The sequence below is a fragment of the Octopus sinensis genome, linkage group LG9, assembly GCF_006345805.1.
Source record: "Octopus sinensis linkage group LG9, ASM634580v1, whole genome shotgun sequence".
Taxonomy (NCBI): domain Eukaryota; kingdom Metazoa; phylum Mollusca; class Cephalopoda; order Octopoda; family Octopodidae; genus Octopus; species Octopus sinensis.
In genome coordinates, this window is record NC_043005.1 from 3,003,100 (window position 1) to 3,025,712 (window position 22,613).

General features: G+C 41.6%; 1 long non-coding RNA gene and 1 other non-coding gene across 2 annotated transcripts; one reads left to right on the forward strand and one right to left on the reverse strand.

Annotated features, from left to right (window-relative positions):
* Positions 1–430: 430 nt before the first annotated feature.
* LOC118764756 lies at positions 431–20,191 on the reverse strand. The gene is made up of 2 exons (XR_005000553.1): positions 20,160–20,191; positions 431–982 (listed from the first exon to the last, which is right to left on the reverse strand). It is a non-coding gene; the product is annotated as an uncharacterized LOC118764756 (long non-coding RNA).
* Positions 10,051–10,169, forward strand: LOC115216008. Its single transcript, XR_003882057.1, has one exon. It is a non-coding gene; the product is annotated as a 5S ribosomal RNA (ribosomal RNA).
* Positions 20,192–22,613: the final 2,422 nt, after the last annotated feature.

Here is a 22,613-nt window from a genome sequence, read left to right on the forward strand (position 1 = left end):
GCTCAACTGGTACTTAGTTTATCAACCTCGAAAGGCAAAGTTGACCTTGGCAGAATTTGAACTCAGAACGTAAAGACGGACGAAATGCCACGAAGCATTTTGCCTGGCGTGCTAACAGTTCTGCCAACTCACTGCCTTTAATAATTTTATTATTTAACAATAACGTAATTCTTAATTGCTCTTGAACACCACTATGTATGTGTTTGTATATATATGTGTGTGTCTGAGTGTGTACATACAAACACACACAAATATAGGACAGGCAGGAGACAATGGATGGAGGTGTGTGTGTGTGAGTGAATGAGGGAGGGGATTGGGATTAAACTTTGGATTTAAAAAAAACAATTCCAACTTATTTTTTTTTTTTAATTTAACACCCCAGAAAAATATTTTAAAATGTTAGAAATACGTAATCCTTTCAAGAGATTCCAAAATTTAAGTAAAAAAAAGAAAAAGAAAAAAGCTAGCGATAAGCTGTAGGAAAAAATAGAAAATGAAATGATATCAAGTGTGGGGGGGGAGGTGAATACTGTTAAACATATATCAGAATCTATGGTTCCAGGAGTGGGGGGGGGCACAGAATCTGAAACGAAAGGAGAGAGAATTTCTGTATCTCACTCACTCATTGTTTCTAGTTCTTTCTCCACTCATCACAAGCCACACTCTCACTCTACGAGTTATCCAATGTATATTTTATGTGAATGAGGGAGAGAGAGAGAGCAAGAGACAACTTAGAAGATGTTTTAAGACGGAGAAGATAAAAAAAAAAAAAGAAACCAGTTGTTTTATCTTCTCTGCTTCAACACATCCTCCTGTGACTTGTCAGCATCACTCAGCAATAGGATTCGTTATCCTTTGTCAAGCAACATCTTTATAAACCATTAAATAGTCTTTTGCAAAACAGATGAATAGATGAATGAAAGCGAGAGTGTGTGTGTGTGTGTGTGTGTGTGCGAGCAGATATATATTTATATATATATATCTAGGGCTTTGGGTGTATGTGTGTGGCGGTTTATGATGCATGCTTGAATGTATAACATTTATATATAATGTTTATCTATGTATATATGTGTCTGTGTGTATGTATATGTGTGTATATATATATATATATATATGTATATTTCTTTTGTCTATTAAACTGTTGTATACACACCACAACAAATGTGCAACTGTCCTAATTGCTCAACAACCATCCTTACAACTGACCACGGCCCCTATTATTATCCATAGAACAATGCCAACAACAAAACTAATATAGACAAACCACACAGCGAGTTTGCCGTCCCGTTGCATGAGACCATACAGTCCTTTCGACTGGTGTTTCAGTGTCTTCTGTACATAGTGATACGCTACAATTGCTGTGGGGAAAAAGAATAGAAAGCTGACACAGGATGCAATCAAGACCCATTGCAGGTGTTTCCAGGGTCGTGGCAACATCTCGGCAGAAGGTACACGCCGCACCATGTGGGGTACTGAAACTGTTGTCTCTCTGTAAGGATTGTCTGTTGTGTTCATAAAAACTGGTTCTATGGAGAATGCCCTCATGTCCTCGGGGCCGCTACCAGATGGTGTGTGTTGGTCGATGAGCGACGTCACATCAACGGACATGGCACCGTTGTGTGCATTTAGGTCGGCAGCAAAATCACTGTCCTCATGACTCTCCTTGTGCAGGGGCTGCCTCTCACTGGAATGGTTGCCATTGTCACCAGACGACATGTTTCTAGCAAGAGGGGTGTCTCACAGATGAAATACTCGAGGCCACTGGAAGAGAAAATGAAAACATTCTTTCAGCAATTTACAACACAAACAGACAATGAAACATTGAAATAGACAAAGAGAAATTTTAATTTGGAAGGTTTTATCAACCAAAACATTCTTCAGGACCAATTTCTTGAATGTTTTATGGATTACATAGAAACCCTCTCTTAGCTATGGGGGTGCAAACTTAAATCCTATCATTTTCCCTCTACCATAAAGAACTGACTGGCTCCACCTTCCACGTCTTTTTAGTGCAATCCTGCTTCCAACATCTACTTCAACAAGCTGTTTATCTGAATGCTTGTTGTTAATCGTTTCTAACCATAAAATCAGAAATAATATCCTGTTATCTCAAGCAATTGTCAGAGACGCATCAAGAAATCTAAACCAGTCTCTTATCAGCCTTATTATGGTGGACAGCTTTCACGGAATTCAAAGTCAAAACTGTATGTTAAACAACCATTTATATCGTCTTCCTCTCAATATCCTACTTTTTAAAGAGGACGTGATCTAATCACATTTTAGTTCCGTTTTAATGTCAGAGTCAACTGTTACAAAAACAATTTCACCAAAGTATTAGGACATGGTATTTAAAAGAAGATTAACCTATTATTAGCAGGTTACGTGATAAGCTTCTTCCTCGCTGATTCGTCTAGGCATTTTGCAGTTGTGATTACTGTTGTTGGTGTTTTTGAAGCAAACCTGTATTATTCGAACGTTTTGAGATCAGCTCAAAAGCTCCAACGGATTGAAGGTGTGGGTGAGTAACAGGGGTGCATCCAACCAGAGCTGCTCATCGCTCAGGCCTGACTCACCTACAGAAACAGAGATTAACAATTAACATTGATTTATCTATAATAAGTCTCAGTTTAATTATTCACTCGCAATATTATCTTCCTTCTTTGTTTCTTTTTTTTTTTTTTTTTACTTGTTTCAGTCATTAGACAGCGGCCATGCTGGAGCATCACCTGGAAGAATTTTTAGCCAAATAAATCGACCCTAGTACTTGTGTTTTTTTTTATTTTAAGTCTTGCACTTATTCTATTGGTCTCTTTTGCTGAACCACTAAGTTACAGGGACATAAACACACCAACACCTGTTGTCAAACAGTAGTGGGAGACAGACACACACACAACAGGTTTCTTTCAGTTTTTTTTTCAACCAAATCCATTCATATTATTATTTCAAGATATGCCACAATATTTTCTGATGGGACAGAAGAATCTGTTCCCCATGTCCTCCATTATTCCTCCATGGTTATTTTTGAATTACATATCTATAAAGAATCTATCATTTTTGCTATGGTACTCACTCGATGCATCCTAAATAATGGTAGAGGTACATATCAACAGAGCCACTCCCATAGCTCAGCTTCCATCCTGTTTAGCTGATAACCGTTTTAACAAAGCCCCCCCCCCCCACCACCACCACCACCAAACTGTGTAATGCCATCATCGTTTAACATCCGCTTTCCATGCTAACATGGGTTGGACGATTTTGACTGAGGGCTGGCGAACCAGACGGCTGCACCAGGCCCCAATCTTGATCTAGCAGAGTTTCTACAGCTAGATGCCCTTCCTAACGCCAACCACTTTGAGAGTGTAGTGGGTGCTTTTTACGTGCCACCAGCATGGGGGCCAGTCAGGCGGTACTGGCAACGGCCTCGCTAGAATCTTTTTACACATGCCATCAGCACAGGTGCCAGTAAGGCGACGTTGGTAACAATCATGCTCGAATGGTGCCCTTTTATGTGCCACTGGCATGGAAGCCAGTTGGCTGCTCTGGCAACGATCACTCTCGGATGGTGCTCGTTGCCAGAGCAGCCAATTGTGTGTTAATATCAAAAACTGACAATCTACACTAAGTTTCACCCAGGGCTGTGTTGTTCAAAATAGTCATGACTATCCCAACCCTTGGTGAATCTCAAGAGTAAGTGTCAACTTTTCATATAATAAGCCTGTCTCAGCCAATGTAGTAAGATCTATATCACGATATCAGATAATGTTTCCAATATATAAAATACAGTGTTTAATGGACTTCACAACGATGCCGGTGCCACATAAAAAGCACCATCCCTGTTAAAGGTAACTGTACCTGTTTCTACATAAAAAGGCATCTGTGCTGGTGTCATGTAAAAAGCACCCAGTCCACTCCTGTAAAGTGGTTGTCATTAGGAAGGGCATCCAGCCATAGAAACCATGCTAAAACAGACAATTGGAGCCTGGTGCAGCCCTCCGGCCTTGCCATCTCCTGTGAAACCATCCAACCCATGCCAGCAAGGAAAATGGATGTTGAATGGTGAAGTATACACCCAGAACCATGCTAATAGCTCAGGAGTGAAGTTTAGCATTTCTCAGTTTTCTGTGAATCGATTTTGATAAAACTTTTCGCAGCTGGTTTGCACCCCATGGCAACACCATTGTTACGTCTTCATTATTCTGTGTAGCATCCTTTCTTTTTTTGTTTCAGATTCTTCAGTTTTGGGGTGAACCACGCTAATAGCTTTTGAATGAAAATGGCCCAACTAGACTTTTATTCACCTCAGGTTTAGGCTGGGTGCACTGTTTTCTTGCTGGGCTGGTGCCTGAAAGTATTGGCGATCGAATAAGCACACACCAGTAGAACACTGACTGCATAAAACCAATCTGAACTTTGTCAGCATTGAAAAGCAGAAATAAAACAACAACAATGTTGATGTATACACACACACACACACCTGAACATTTCTTTAAGAGTCAATGGGTGGTCAATCTAAGCATTACAAATTTAAGAAGCCAACATCTTAGGAATTGTAATGTCTGGTTCTGTCTGTTAGTGACAGTTATACCATTGTTAGAAAGATCTTTACTTTGGTGGCTACCGTCAAAAAGAAAAAAGCCAAAAAAAAAAAGCCCAAGAAATGGAATTAAAAGAATCTCTTGAATACAATTCTTAGAATTAGGTTTTTGACATTTCTGTTGTCTTTGATATCACAAACAGTCCAAAGAATATCCTGAAAGCAGACGTATATGAGTATGATGATAATATTCCATCACCAAGTAGAAATTGTTCAGCCACACCCTCTGCATGGAAAACAATAGTTAAGTTAGTATTCACATGTTTAATGTTGGGACAGTAAAAACAATAAAATAAAATAAAAACTAGGCATAATTCTTTGATGAAGGATATGTGGGGCAATAGGTGAGGCAATAGGTGGGGCAATAGGTGGGGCAATAGGTGGGGCAATAGGTGAGGCAATAGGTGGGGCAATAGGTGGGGCAATAGGTGAGGCAATAGGTGGGGCAATAGGTGAGGCCAATAGGTGGGGCAATAGGTGGGGCAATAGGTGGGGCAATAGGTGGGCCAATAGGTGGGGCAATAGGTGGGGCAATAGGTGGGGCAATAGGTGGGCCAATAGGTGGGCCAATAGGTGGGGCAATAGGTGGGCCAATAGGTGGGCCAATAGGTGGGCCAATAGGTGGGGCAATAGGTGGGCCAATAGGTGGGGCAATAGGTGGGGCAATAGGTGGGCCAATAGGTGGGCCAATAGGTGGGCCAGTAGGTGGGGCAATAGGTGGGCCAGTAGGTGGGGCAATAGGTGGGGCAATAGGTGGGCCAATAGGTGGGGCAATAGGTGAGGCAATAGGTGAAGCAATAGGTGGGCCAATAGGTGGGGCAATAGTTGGGCCAATAGGTGGGCCAGTAGGTGGGGCAATAGGTGGGGCAATAGCTGGGGCAATAAGCAGACTTCAAACTTAGTTTGTACGAGAAGATACTCATTGAGTTAGGGTAGAAAACTAGAATTGAGTGGAGGCATTAGGAAGGACAGCCAGCCATAAGACCATGCCAAAGCAGACCTCACCAGTGCTGGTGCCACATAAAAAGCACCCAGTCCACTGTAAAGTGGTTGGCATTAGGAAGGGCATCCAGCTGTGGAAACTGTGCCAACATCCAAGCCACACCTGCATGGAAAATGGACATTAAATGGTAATGATGATGATGATGATGATGATATCTGCTTATCAGATTTGCTTATGATTGTTGTTAGCCCCAGTTTATCTGCAACTATGAGTCCTTCTCCTCTTTAAGGTAGTGGATTGCAATGTGAGACAGATTTGACTACTATTTCTAGCCAGACCACTTAGAGGTTCTCTCATCTAGTTTTCCCATCATGAACATCATTTGTTTCTCATCTGAAGAAGTTTAGTCAATACATTATTTCCATTTGACGGATATTCGTCCTCATCTTGTTTATTGTTAACACAACGTTTCGGCTGATATACCCTCCAGCCTTCATCAGGTATCCTGAGGGAATTTCGAACCTGGGTTCTCATTCCTAAGGTATATTTCCAGTATTGTTGTTGTTGTTATTATTATTATTAATAATATTGTTATTATTATTATTATTATTATTATTATCATTGCAAAATCGAATTGAACCAGCCAGGACCCCTGGTCTGGTGGTACGTAAAAAGCACTATCCGACTCGTGGCCGATGCCAGCGCCACCTCGACTGGCTTCCGTGCCGGTGGCACGTAAAATGCACCAATCCGACCGTGGCCGTTGCCAGCCTCGCCTGGTACCTGTGCAGGTGGCACGTAAAAAGCACCCACTACACTCACGGAGTGGTTGGCGTTAGGAAGGACATCCAGCTGTAGAAACATTGCCAGATTAGACTGGAGCCTGGTGCAGCCTTCTGGCTTCCCAGATCCCTGGTCGAACCGTCCAACCCATGCTAGCATGGAGAACGGACGTTAAACGATGATGATGATGATTGCCTTTGCACAGCTTCTAACGCTGGAGATGAACTACAGTGTCAGCTGTTCACTACCAGTGAACTATGGTAACACCTCTTCTTTTTCGAGCACTTTCCGGAGTATTCGAGCGGTTCCAAGCAGTGCTGTTTTCTGCAAGGGCTCCACCCTTATTGCAACCCCTATTTGTTCCACATATTATTATTATGATTATTATTACTTTTATTCAAGTCACTACCTGAATGTAAATGAGGTACATAATTCCTCATCTTTCAAATATAGAACCGTATTATCTTGGTTGATTTTGATTTCCTATAACAAATCTTCAATCAACAAGTTTTTAAATTTATATTCTAGGTGCAAGTGCAGCTCTGTGGTAAGAAGCTTGCTTCCCAACCACATGGTTCTGGGTTCAGTCCCATTGCATGGCACCTTGGGCAAGTGCCTTCTGCTATATCCTCAGGCCAACCAAAGCTTTGTGAATGGATTTGGTAGACAGAAACTGAAAGAAGTCCATCATGTATGTTAGTGTATTTACATCCCCATAACTTAGCGGTTTGGCAAAAGAGACCAATAGAACAAGTACCAAGCTTAAACAAAACAAAAATAAGTACCAGGATCAATTCTTTTGACTAAAAATTCCTCGAGGTGGTGCCTCGTGCTGGGGTACCCCCTTGTCTAGGGACTGAAATAAGTAAAACTCTAAATATTTGACATGGATTTCAAGTGTTGACCTCTTTTGCCTTGTTTCCATGCATTTTGGTGGCCTTCACCCAGGAGCTGGAGGAGGAGGCAATTTGAATATGCGTCAGATGTGAGGTGTTTTAGTCAGGTGTGTAGTTAGGAGATGTATGGAGTGGAGGCTGATTAGGTAAAGAATTTTGTAGGACAGTGATGGGGGGAGAGGTGGTCTATGCAGGAATCTGGATAAATTACATGCAACCAATTTTGGGAGGGCAAGGAAGTGGGTCGTTAGAATAAGTAACAGTATCGATTTTATTTGGTCATGTAGACTCAGGTATGGTTGTGAGGCTCAGAGGGTTGTTTCCCAACCATGTGGTCTTGGGTTCAGTCCCACTGTATGATACTTCGGGCAAGTGTTTCCTATTATGGCCCTTAGCCAGCCTAAACCATCTTAGTGGATTTGTTAAGGGCAAACTGAAAACAAAAAAAGCCCATTCCTCATCATCATTTAGCGTCCATTGTCCATGCTGGCATGGGTTGGACGGTCTGACCAGGGCTGGTAAGGCCGAAGAACTGCACCAGATTCCAGTCTGATTTGGCTATTTACCTATACACGTATTAGTGCCATGTAAAAAGCACTCTTTGCCAGTGTCACATGAAAGGCACCCAGTATGTTCTGTAAAGCTGTTGGTATTAGGAAAAGCCTTCAACCACAGAAACCATACCAAAAAAAACAATGGCTCCTGGGGCCTTATCAGCACCTGTCAAACCAATCCATGTCAGCATGGGAAACAATAAGGATTTAATTTTCTTTATATATATATATATATATATATATATATATCAGAGCACAGGTGTGGCAAGAAGCTTACTTCCCAACCACTGGGTTCTGGGTTCAGTCCCACTGTGTGGTACCTCGGGCACACCAAAGCCTTGTGAGTGGACAGAAACTGAAAGAAGCCCATTGTATATATACATGTGTTTGTATTTGTTTCCCACCACTGGCTTCATGGCCATTGTTGATGTGTTTCCGTCTCAGTAACTTAGTAGTTTGGCAAAAGAGATCAACAGAATAAGTTCCAGGCTTAAGAAAGAAGCAAGTGCTGGGGTCAATTCATTTGGCTAGAACTTCTCCAAGGCAGTGCTGCCCCAGCATGGCCACAGTCTAATGACTGAAACAAGTCAAAAATATATGGTTAAATAAGATTAAAAACTTTGTAGAATACAAGCAAAGCTTGTCCTCAGTTATTGGCAACCTGATGTCATCATACAGTGGAAATAGACTTGTTACTGGATATACATCAAGAATCCCACAGTCTCCATTTGATGGCTGATAGGGATTACACAATATGTTATTTATATTGTCTCACCAATGTATTATGAGTGCGAAAAAGAGTGTTGAAACAATTGTAGTGACATTTAATAAAGAATGTCGCCCAATCCATTTTCTATTATTTATCTGTGTGTGTGTGAGCTTGAGTACCCATGTCTTGACATCATGTGGTGAATGTAAATGAACATCACTCATACAAGCAATGTTCATTTCCAATCTTCTGTAGAAAGCATGTCTGGCCATGGAAACAGGTGAAGGTCGGTGACAGGAAAGACATCCCAGCTGCCTGCTGACGCTTGCCAGCATGGGGAAGTGGACATTAAAATGACGAAGATGGTGACATCGTTATTGTTTACATGTTCACACAAAGTAGAATGCCACTCAAGATTTGAATCCAAAATATAAAAGGGTAGAAGGAAATACCACAAGGTATTTAGTCTAAAATGCAACCACTCGTGACAATAATAATTCATCCTAACAGCCATGAAGCCACAAATTTCATGAGAGTTCAAATTCTGCCGACATCAGATTTGTCTTTCATTATTTCAGAGTCAATGAAATAAGTACAAGTCAAGAACTGGGGGGTCAACATAATTAACAAGACCCCCACCCCTGAAATTTCAGGGCTTGTGCCTATAACAGAAAGAACTATTATCATCTCTTTATCACAGGTTTTGTTGTAATACCTGGAGTCTTGCATGCATAGCGGGCACCTTACCTGCAGCCCACGGGACCATGCTATTCGTGCTTTTCAGCTACCAAATACTTTTCTGATTATTCTGGCCCTGCCAAAGAGGCAAACCTTTTGCAACAGTTCTATTGGGCACTCTATTCCAATTTCCTTTATATTCCTCTTGATACCTTCTGATTCTATTCCCAAGGACCCAACAACAGTTGGCACTATCTCCCCCTCTTTATTTTTCCATAGCCAGGATATTTCGTATTTTAGAGAGTTGTGTCTGTCTATCTTTTCGCCCACCTTCTTGACTATTCGTGGGTCAAAGGGGCATGCAACATCAACTATATAGCGTATGTGGTGCACCTTGTCCACCACCACTAGGTCCGGTCTCTTGTGCTCTAGCACTTGATTTGTTTGGATTGGGAAAATCCCAGAGGATTTTGCTAGTCTCTCACCCTGCCACTCTGTGGTTTCTGCTCATTCCATGCCTTGCTTCTCTCTAGTCCCCACTTTTCACACAGTTTCAAATGTAGCACTTTCGCTACCTGGTTGTGTCGCCATAACTTGTAGAGGTTTTGGGCAAGTCTAGGGCATTCGTTCATCATATGGGCAATGGTTTCATCCACTCTGTTGCAGATGCAGTACAGCAGAGACACCTGTTCACTCCTCAGGTTGACCCTCCAATTCGTGACCAAAGCTTGGTCCTGCGCTGCCAGTATAGTGCTCTCGGTCTCTTTTTTTTTAGGGTTCCTTTCATCAGTCAACCCCATGTATTTTTCCAGCAACTTCTGTTGTGGTTACATTGAATTGTGTAGTCCCTTCTTGCATAATTCTTCTTCATTATTATTATTATTATTATTATTATTATTGGCCATATCACTTTGAAAACACCAGTTCTCGTCCGATCACTGAAGTTAAGCAAAGTCAAGCCTAGTTAGTACTTAGATGGGTGACCGCTTGGGAAACCTAGGTGCTGTAAATGTCTTTCTATCTACACTCATGGAGTGGTTGGCGTTAGGAAGGGCATCCAGCTGTAGAAACACTGCCAGATCAAAACTGGAGCCTGGTGCAGCCTCCTGGCTTCCCAGACCCCAGTTGAACCGTCCAACCCATGCTAGCATGGAAAACGGATGTTAAAACGATGATGATGATTATTATTATTATTATTACTACTACTACTATAGCTAGAACACATACACTATATTATTATAGCTAAAGCATTGTTGTTCCTTAATAAAGAGAGAGAGAGAGAGAGAGAGAGAGAGAGAGGAGAGAGAGAGAGACTAGGTAGGCTGTTATTTTAAATCACATTGATAATAAACATCTGGCAGGAAGACAGCAGGACACACAGACAGACAAGGCAATTATGGATTGTCTTGTAGCTTTGATATTTATTCTACTCTCTCCGCAGATTTTTTCAAGTGTGTGCTTTACATGAGGAGTGACATAAATTTGAGTAGACAGATGTTGGTGGTGCTGTCTGTGGCCAGGGAGGGTTGGTGACTATGTTTAAAGAGGGAGCCACTGTGAGTGACCATTGCAGGAGAGGGTTCTCACCACCATAACATTAAATAAACAAGTTCTTTACATTGAACACAAATGTACCCCCAGTATAATGCTGGTACTCACTCATTTTATTGAGAGTAGAAAAATGAAAATATAATGAACTCCAGTGTGACCTGAACTAAAACTGGGAGGTGTAGGACTAAATACTTCAGACTAAGTGCTTCAGTTGGTGCTTAATTATTCATCTGTCACCAGCTGTCATAATAATAACAATGTTTTCAAATTTTGGCACAAGGCCAGCAATTTCGGGGATGGGGTAAGTTGATGTAATCAACAGCATTGCTCAACTGGTACTTATTTTATTGGCGGCGAGCTGGCAGAACCGTTAGCACGCCGGGCGAAATGCTTAGCAGTATTTCGTCTGTGTTACGTTGTGAGTTCAAATTCCGCCGAGATCGACTTTGCCTTTCATCCTTTCGGGGTCAATAAGTTAAGTACCAGTTACGCAGTGGGGTCGATGTAATCGACTTAATACCTATGTCTGTCCTTGTTTGTCCCCTCTGTGTTTAGCCCCTTGTGGGTAATAAAGAAATAGGTACTTATTTTATTGACCCCAAAAGGATGAAAGACAATGTTGACCTCAGTGGAGTTTGAACTCAGAACGTAAAGGCAGATGAAATTCTGCAAAACATTTTGCCCAGTGTGCTAACGATCCTGCCAGCTTACACCCTTAATTAATAAATAGAAATTGTTTCAGGCACAAAGCCTCCCAGAAAAGAGCTAAATCAACCCCGAAACTTGACTTGTACTTTATTTTATTTTCTACTCTTGGCACAAGGCCCGAAATTTTTTTTGGGGGGGAGGGGGGCCAGTCGATTAGATCAACCTCAGTATGCAACTGGTACTTATTTTATCAACCCCAAAAGAATGAAAGGCAAAGTCAACCTCAGCAGAATTTGAACTCAGAACGTAAAGATGGATGAAATGCCGCTAAGCATTTCGCCCGGTGTGCTAACGATTCTGCCAGCTCGCCTTGCTTGTACTTTATTTTATCAAGTCAAGGCTGAAACGCTCCAGCTGGCCTCGGTAGGATTTGAACTTAGAACATGAAGAACCACAAGAAATGCCACAATGCATTTTTTCTTACATCTAATGATTCTGCCAAGTTGCCACCTTATGATTTCAAATTTTGGCACAAGGCCAGCAATTTGAGGAGGAGACAAATTGATTACATTAACCCTGAAAGAATTAAGGACAAAGTCAACAACAGTAGGGTTTGAACCAAGAATGAGTCAGAAGAAATGCCACAAACAAGTCTGCAAATTTCTAATGCAGGCAAAAGACAAAATGTTTGGTGAGGGTTAAAAGCAGATTCGATGAAATCAAACCAGAATTTAACTGGTACTTCTTTGTCGACCCAAGAAGGACTGTAAAATTGCAAACAGCTCCCAATAAACGACCACTGATACTGGACTGGGTTATTGCAAACACCTTCCCCACCACCAGCATTAAGTCTAAAGCAGTAGTTCCCAACTAGGGACCAATTTGTTTTATACCATCTCTCTATATATAAACGGCAAAATGTTTGTGTGTGTGTGTCCTTTATACAAATCCACAATTTTTCAGTTAGAGGGCTTGCACTTTCTTTGGTCATTCAAAACCGCCCAAGGGTGGTCGTGCACATCTTTACATCTCCCCAGTCACCCCGCAAAGCCATTAAAAAATCAATAGAAGTGACTTTTTTGTGAATTTTCTATCCAAAACCCAATCAAAATGCCCGGAACTTGATACGCCAATTGAATGCCAGCTAGCTGTATGTGATTGGTCGGAGATTTGGACAATACTCGCGTGTATGTGTGCATGCACGCAGCTGTATATGCATGCACTAGCACTATGACCCGGTGTAGCCGGGTCATAGGGCTAGTTCTTAATATTTAATTATAAAAATATAATGGGATATTTTAAACATCAAACGATTATGGGGATCCGTCCAAGCAACATAGGAACTGAGGGGTTCCATAAGTAGAAAAATGGTTGAGAAATCAAAGAAATTGCTCATAAAAGATGTTTTGGATTGGGTAGACATATACAGAAGGGACAGTGCCCACAGCAATGCCCCTGGGTAGAGGCTTGGGACTGTAGAAAAATGAAACAAAATATTGGAAGGTATTTAATCATGCCAAAGGCATGGGACCATTCAGCTGGCACTGGCATCAACCACTCTCGACTGGTGCTTTTTACGTGCCACTGGCAAAGGCGTTATTGTCATTGGCCATGACAATGACTTCACTTGACTCAACAAGTCTTCACAAGCACAGTTTATTGCCCAATGATTGAAGAGTAGTCTTAAATGAGCTGGTTATGCTGCACTGTCATAGGCCACAGTTACGATCTCACTTGGCTTGCTGGGTCTTCTCAAACACAGCATATCTCCAAAGGTTTCGGTTACTTGTCATCACCTCAGTGAGGCCCAATGTTCGAAGGTCATGCTTCACCACCTCTTCCTGGGTCTACCTCTTCCACAGGTTCCCTCTACTGCTAGAGTTTGACACTACCCTCATCCAAACACAACCCATGACCATACCAGTGCAGTCGTCTCTCTTGCACACCACATCTGATGCTTCTTAGGTCCAACTTTACTCTCAAGGCACTTACACTCTTGTCGTGTATGCACACTGACATTACACATCCAGCAGAGTATACTAGCTTCGTTCTTTGCAAGCTTATGCATGTTCTCAGCAGTCATGGCCCATGTTTCACTGCCATGTAGCATGGTTGTTCGCACACATGCATCATACAGTCTACCTTTTACTCTGAGCGAGAGGCCCTTTGTCACCAGCAGAGGTAAGAGCTCTCTGAACTTTGCTCAGGCTATTCTTATTCTAGCAGCTACACTTTCAGCGCATCCTACCCCGCTACTGACTTGGTCACCCAGATAATGGAAGCTATCAACTACTTCTAGTTTTTTCCCCCTGGAATGTGGCAGAAGTTGTTCTCTGCACATTTTCAGTATTTATTGCTCCTGAGCATCTGCCACATACAAAAACTATCTTCCCAGTTAGCCTTCCTTTGATATTGCTGCACCTCTTATGTGTCTATAGCTTACACTGGGTAGGTACATCTTATTGAATTTCTTCCTTCGCCTTTTCTACAGATTGAGCAGGGACATCTACCTGAGGGGATTTGTAGTTTGTCTGCCTTCCTACTTATTAAGACTTTGGTTTTTGCTAGGTTGACTCTAAGGCCCTTTGATTCTAATCCTTGCTTCCACACCTGAAACTTCTCCTCTAGTTCTTATAGTGACTAAGCTATTAGAGCAAGGTCATCTTGTCTTGAATTCCTCTGTTATTGCCTTGAGGACTATGATGAATAAGAGGGGGCTGAGGACTGGTCCTTCATGGACCCCTACCCAGAATTCTTCACTGTACTTATTGCCAATCCTCACCTTACTGACAGCATCCCTGTACACGGCTTGTACAGCTCTCACTAACCATTCATCTATCCCTAGTTTCCACATTGACCACCAGATAAGGGATCAGGGGACCCCGTCAAAGGCTTTCTCCATGTCAACGAAAGCCAGGTACAGAGGTTTATCTTTGGCTAGGGAGTTCTCCTGCAGAGTCAATGTAGAAGTAGAACTGGAGTGGGAGAGAGAAATAGAACGTATGAGGGGGAGGAAGCAGAAAAGGGTGGGGTGACAGTGTTAGAGAATTATTAAGAGAGGCCAAGGGGTTGAGAAGATGGTGGATGTCAATAAAAGAGTGAACTGACTGATGGCAGGTAACACAGGAAGGTAAATTGGGAGGGACATCGGATATCAATAGATCGAATTCGGTGACTCATTAGTCCAGCATTGCAATGGGTGGGGTGGGGGTCATAATCATTCATTTAACGTCTATTTTCCATGCTACCATGGGTTGGAGGGTTTGACTGGAACCTGGTGCAGCTCACCAACCACTCCAAGAGTATAATGGCTACATTTTACGTGCCATTTACATGGCACTTGCAATGGCCACGACTGTAGTTTCACTTGGCTTGACGAGTCTTCTCAAGCACAGCATTTTGCTAAAGGTCTCGGCCATTTGTCATCGCTTCCATGAGGCCCAACATTTGAAGATCACGCTACCAGAAATGGTCAGCGAGAATGGAGTGGAAGACAAACACTAACAAATCAAAGATCTTCAATGACCTTTCATTGCATGTACGGGATGGACAAGAATACGTTGAGACAGAGTTTCCTATGGTCAGATGCTCTTCCTGTCATTAACCCTCACCAGCAAGGTAATAATCCCTCAAGCCATCAAGCAGCCCAAACATGCACTTGTGGAGGACCTCATACAAATGAGACACCTTTTGGGCAAACAAGCATTTTTTTCTTTCTTTAACAATTAGTGTGCAACACATCAAAAAGCAGAGTCATGCTTTCTTACTGTAAGTATATACAATAATATATACACTGCTGCGTATAAATATGTATATACAAGTATATATCTATTTCTTTACTACCCACAACAGGCTAAACACAGAGAGGACAAACAAGGACAGACAAAGGGATTAAGTCGATTATATTGACCCCAGTGCATAACTGGTACTTAGTTTATCGACCCCGAAAGGATGAAAGGCAAAGTCGACCTCAGCAGAATTTGAACTCAGAACATAACGGCAGACGAAATACGGCTATGCATTTCGCCCAGCGTGCTAATGTTTCTGCCAGCTCACCACCTTTATGTATATACAAGTATATATCCTCTCATACGTCCAATACACTTACAACATTTGCAGCCTGACATCCACAGGTGAAACAAGATATTACCCTGAATGCAGAGAAGGCAAACTTTCAATGAGAGCCACGTCATCCATATTAATGATTTCTAGAACAGACATATTCCAACAATGGCCAAGGAGTGGAACCAATAGTCACCTATTTAATATGGCAGGATTTGAACTCAGATCATAAAGATATGCAACTAAATTCCAACCTATTCTAATGGTTCACCTAAATGAATTAAAATTACCTTTTCATAAAATTTTAGATTTATAAGGTACAGGAAAATGTACAGATTTTAAGGGGACAGGAAGTTATATTTTCATCTTCCTCTAGAACAGTGATGAAATGAATAAACAGGATAATTGGCAACACCTGGCACCTGGCGCAGAAAACTGGGTCATAGCTTTAGTCACAAGTACTTTCCCATGTCAGAGTTTTCTCACGGATATCTTCCAAATAATTTCATGGATGTTAATTGAGTATTGAACCTCCCACACTCAGTTTCACAGGACTTCACCTGCTACAAGAACAGAGGAGATGCAATGACACAAGAGAGAATCAAGTTGGTGGAAGAGGTTATCAAAGTTACAGGGTCAGGGCACAAGAATTATCCTCAATGAGACACAATTCAGTTTTGTGGAGACAAGAGGAACTACCAATATCTTCCTCCACATGAGACAACTGCAAGAGGGGCACTTAGCTGACAATAACCACAATGCAGCTGTCTCAATGCCTCAAATCAAGAGAACTAAGAGGGTACATAACGGTGTTGGGGGTAGAGGGCCCATTGACATAGTTCTCCCAGGGTTGCAGGGCATACAACTTGTCCATGATTTCTTCATATTCCTCACATCTCTGACAATGAACTTCACTAAACTTCAGCTGTTGAATAACAACCTGCTGAATGAATTTCATCATCATGACAATATCAGACCACTGAGAAAGTTTCTTTCTCTAGCTGATGGATCACCTGTCACTGCTAAAAACCTCTACCAGTTTCTCAACCATGAACACAAAGTAGCCATGTTGAAAAAAACAAAAAAAAAAAAAAACCGAGGCTGGTAGTTTTTACTTAAAAGCATCTGTGACACAAATCACCATTTAACTCCTAAGACATCAAACTTCCATAACATGTGCTAATTCTTTTCATTTGTACACCTACCTCTGTGTGTGTGTGTGTACACATACAGAAATAGATCTACTGGACACTTGCTGTTGTTGAATCACTAACCACTGGTGCCATACTTGCTGTACTTCAAAAACAGTAAACCATTTTACAAAGTCTCAGACAAGAAACTGTTAAGCTGCGCCCTTTCAGGTTTCTCTCATCTGTCCTTCAGAAGCCCCCACTCAGATCTTAACTCGTAGTATCTGCTAAGAGGAAGACCCTACAGACCCACACTGTCTCACAACTCTTCCTCTACAATAAGAACCTACCTATCACCTCAAACAATCTCCACTCTCGCACACTTGTCCCACTCCATTCCTCCCTAAACTCGTCCGTCCCTTGGATCAAACCTGCCCTGCCACAATCAACAGGGGCCATAGAATATTCTCCAGAGTGACATACTGATTTTAATGGCACAAACATAATCAGCAATGAGAAAACAACCTTTTACATCTTATATACAAGTGCAGGCATGGCTGTGTGGTAACGAGTCTGCTTCCCAACCGCATGGTTCTGGGTTCAGTCCCACTGCACGGTACCTTGATCAAGTGTTTCTGCTATAGCCTTGTGAGTGGATCCGGTAGACAGAAACTGAAAGAAGCCCATCATGCATGTGTGTGTGTGTCTCCCACTACCACTTGACAATGGGTGTTGGTGTGTTTATGTCCCTGTAACTTAGCAGTTCAGCAAAAGAGACCAACAGAATAAGTACCAGGCTTAAAAAATAGAAATATTGGAGTCAACACTAAATTTTTCCATGGTAGTGCCCCATCATGGCCAGAGTCTAATGACTGGAACAAATAAAAGATAACTATCCCACTTGAACCACATGCCATTGAAGCCCTTCATGTTACAAACACTGGACCTCATTTCCCCTCCCTCATAATCTCACATTCAGAACAAAGCAAAAAAAAAAAAGTTCCATAGGAGAAGCTGAACCTTATCCCTAACAATGGGAATAAACCAATCAATTATATATTTACTAACTCTGCCCAAATCTGACTTGGTCAGGCAGATTAATCTAATCAAAAAACTTGATAAAAAATCAGACATTTGGTCCTTCAAAAAATAATGGGGAGTTTTGGGAACATCTCTTCCCAAGCATTTTTGCTTGCACGCTTCTATTCAGATTTAAGCTCTTTCAAGATCAAGTCGTTATAAAGACTCGGCAGTGCAAAATAATTATTCCCAGTGTTATCCGATAGGATGGGCAAACCTGGAGAGGATTTCATTGAAGAGATTTTCTTAGACAAGATTTTCTGGAAAGGATTTGTGTATCTGGAAAACTTTAACCATTTAATCATGTTCATAAGATCGTTTTCAAAGTTCGCAAGAGCTAGGTTGAACGCTGGATTTCAGTAAGTTTTAAGATTATAATTGTTTTTCCCATCTGGAAATTCCATACCATTCCTATTATTATATACACACACACACAACACATATAAATATATAAAGTTAATCCAAACAAGAAAACACAAAAAAAACAAAAAAAAACAGCAACGCGAGGACATGGAACAAATAAAGTATTATTGGACGCTCAGGAAAGAAGGAGGGTTTAATGTTTCGAGCGGGGCTCTTCGTCGGAAACATAGGAGAAAGAAAGATCGCGAGAAGGGAAGACAGAGGGAAAAAAATCGGCAGCGGTACTACACACACACAGACATATATATATATTTAGTGGCAAATTTCAGTTTCTCTTCCCTTTGCTCTTATATGCTTGCATAGTACTTGTCTCCAGTGTGTGTGTTCATTGGCAACCACTTCCCATCTCAGGATGTCCAGATCCATATACACACACACACACACATGCAGGCATGGCTGTGTGATAAGAAGTTTGCTTCCTGACCACACGATTTCAGGTTTAGTCCGACTGCATGGTGTGTTTGGTACGTACCTTCTGTAACCTCAAGGCTGGCCAAAGCTTTGTGACTGGATTTGGTGGGCAAAACTGAAAGAAGCCCATCATGTATGTATGTATAGGGATATATATGGCCCTGCTTGATCTGTAGAAAAGGTGTAGGTGTAGTCAAAGCAAATCCACGCACAACTGTTCGAGAGCTTGCTTCTGAATTAGATGTAACATGTATGACAATTTCCAACCACTTGAAAGAGATTGGAAAAACAAAAATACTTGAGAAATGGGTGTCGTACGAATTGAACGACAACCAAAAAAAATGCCATTTTGAAGTGTCGTCTTCCCTTCTTTTACGCAACAAGAATGACCCGTTTCTCGACCAGATTGTGACTTGTGATGTTCTTTATGACAACCAGTGAACTGCTTGATGTCAGGTAACAGAGGAAGGTAAATCGGGAGGGACACCAGATATCAAAAGATCGAATTTTGTTACCCATTCTTCTAAATGCACACACACACACAATTTGACAGTGTCAAGACTCGAGGCATAGAGTACAACAAGAATATATTCTTGCAGCCAGTTGAGGAATGGCAGTTTGGGAGTGATGAATGCTAACCGCTGACTGTGTGTCATTTCTGAATGTCAAGTGACTTTGGTTGGCAATAAACTGACGCAAGATTCTGGCAGGGAAGTAAAATGGCAGAGAAATAGTTTTGACAAACAGGAAAATTAGATTCTCTGATAGCCATGAATGTCAGGTTATTCCTGTGCTATCATTCACTAGGCATACACATACATTTATATATATATATATACACACACACACGTGTGTGTGTGTGTGTATATTCTTTTTATTCTTTCTTTTCGTTTTACTTGCTTCGGTCATTTGATTGTGGTCATGCTGGAGCACCGCCTTTAGTTGAGAAAATAGCCCCCAGGACTTATTCTTTGGAAGCCTAGTACTTATTCTATTGGTCTCTTTTGCCAAACCACTAAGTTACAGGGATGTAAACACACCAGCATCAGTTGTGAAGTGATGGGGGGAGGGACAAACACGGACACACAAACACATACACACACTCATATATATAGGTATATATATATATCTCTCTCTATATAAACGGCAGTTTGTCTGTGCGTTTTCTGTGTGTCTGTTTTCTCGTACCCTCACTCTGACCACGGCTTTCAACCGATTCTGATGAAACTTGACACACACATAGCCCAATGTCATAATTCAAAACTAACACAGCGAAAATTTTGAAAAGTTCCCCCAGTTCTGAAAAAAATCGATAAATTCGACATGGGGTCGAGAATCAGAAACCCAAACCACAGACCGTCTAGGGGACGCAACTCCACCTTTTTTAACTCTCAAAAAAAAATTTACCATCATTTTTTTTCCATTTTTTTGCTATTTTTTGGCTATAACTCTCTAAAAATGCTTTATAGTTATTTCCCTTACAAACCTGAGCAACGCCGGGCGATACTGCTAGTATATATATATATATATATACGACAGGTTTCTTTCAGTTTCCATCTACCAAATCCACTCACAAGACTTTGGTTGGCCTGAGGCTATAGTAGAAGACACTCGCCCAAGGTGCCACGCAGTGGGACTCAACCCAGAACTATGTGGTTGGTTAGCAAGCTACTTTCCACACACCCACTCCTGCACACATATATATATATATATATATATGTATGTATGTATATATATATCATCGTCATCATTATTTAACGTCCGTTTTCCATGGTGGTATGGGTTGGACAGTTTGAGGTCTGGAAAGCCAGTGGCTGCACCAGGCTCCAATCTGATCTGGCAATGTTTCTACAACTGGATGCCCTTCCTAACACCAATATATATATATATATATATATATATATATATACACACACACACATTTATATATATATATATATATATAGTAGAAGTCAATACCTATCCAAGGGGCAATGGCTTCTTCGATGCAAATGCTACCAATGAAGAATGCATCTATTGCAGACAACTGAAGAATCACAACTGTACAAGTTTATGTTACACCTAGCGGCACCTTCACAAGAGGAAAAATACAAAAGTGCCACAAAGAGTCAGAAATGCCTATGATACCATAAACTCTGCAATAACAACAGATTTTATACACGACACACACACACAGCGTTTATTTCAGTTTCTGTCAAGCAAATGCAATCACAAGGCTTTGGATAGCCTGAGGCTATATTAGAAGAGCTATTAATAGAAGAAGCTTGCACAAGGTGCCATATAATGGAACTGAATCCAAAACCCTTTGGGAAGCAAACTTTATACCACTGAGCCACGCCTGTGTCTAACACCAGACTTAGAAATGGATTCAGCGTCATTTCAAGTCTGTTTCCCATGCCCGCAGTCCAACATTTCATTTAGAAAATATGACCCCATACACTTGCTAGCTTCCGGTATATGGAGCTTTTAACTGGTAGCACTTGCATGTGCAAGTTGTTTGCAAGACATCTATATTTAATAACAGTTTGACTCAGCTCAATATGACAAATTTTTTGAGGATGTGGGACAGACCGATCTCAGCATATATATAAATATAAAGGAAAGAATAAATAGAGTCAAAAGGAAGAGGGAGTACGACTCGACAGCTGTTTAATGACCACTACACATGTTTCAATACAACATAGATCCACATATATACAGGCTTTAAAATAAGTAACAGTTTACCTGTATAATAAGGGAGAGTGAACTCTATTTTATACTCTAATACATTCTTAACAGAATACACCTAAACTGTATATATATATATATCATCATCATCATCATCGTTTAACATCCGCTTTCCATGCTAGCATGTGTTGGACAGCTTGACTGAGGACTGGTGAGCCAGAAGGCTGCACCAGGCTCAATCTGATCTGGCAAAGTTTCTACAGCTGGATGCCCTTCCTAATGCCAACCACTCCGAGAGTGTAGTGGGTGCTTTTACATGCCACCGGCATGAGGGCTAGTCAGCCGGCACTTGGTACGACTACACTCGAATGTGTGGTCGGGGTGTTGCACTCACGATCTAGTGATCATGGTTTCAATTCCCAGACTGGGTGGTGACATTGTGTTCTGAAGTGAAACACTTCATCTCAAATTGCACTGCCATCACTTCGACACTTGATGCATGTTACACCGTGCACTTGTTCAAATGTCGATTTGATGGAGGGAGGGAGCTAATGTGAGGCACATGCATTTGATCCCTATAAACAAATCATTTGCTCAGGTCGTTCGGCAAAAGCTGAATGCTCATCCCTCATCTTCAACAGCAAACACTGTCATATATATATATATATATATGTGGAGGTGCAATGGCCCAGTGGTTTGTGCAGCGGTCTCGCGGTCATAGGATCGCGGTTTCAATTCCCAGACCGGGCGTTATGAGTGTTTATTGAGCGAAAACACCTAAATCTCCACGAGGCTCCAGCAGGGGGTGGTGGCGGTCCCTGCTGTACTCTTTCGCCACAACATTCTTTCACTCTTTCTTCTGTTGGCCTGCTCGCTTAGCCAGCAGGGTGGTGTCATTTGAAGGCTAAAACAATGCGAAGCGCATTGTGACCAGCGATGTGTAGCAACATCTGATAGCCTGGTCAGTCACGGTGATATATATATATATATAAAATCTGCCAGTCCACTCTGTAAAGTGGTTGGTGTTAGGAAGAGCATCCAGCTGTAGGAACCATGCTTGGCACAATCTCAAAGTTTACCAACTCTTCTCAAACCGCTCCACCCATGCCAACATGGAAGACAGACATTAAATGATGATATTATGAGTCATGTTTATGGATGTGGAGATGGCTAAGTGGTTAATAAGTTTACTTTTCCCGCATGTGCTGAGCTCCTGGCTATGATTCTGTTGGATAAGGACCTCATGAGCCAATGTGCTTGGGTTAACTGAAAACTTGTGGTGAAAGTGGACAGGCACCAGCCACAAAAACTTGTCCGATGGGCTGCAATCTGAATGTCCAGCCTCATCACTTTGTGTTACCCTCAGAGTTACGCATTTCTGTAGAATATTCTGAAGCATTGTACTTTTAAGTAAGGCTTTCGTTTGATCTCACATAACATTCTAAGTGGAAGAGTCCATTAAACAGGTACAGAAAGGGGCACAA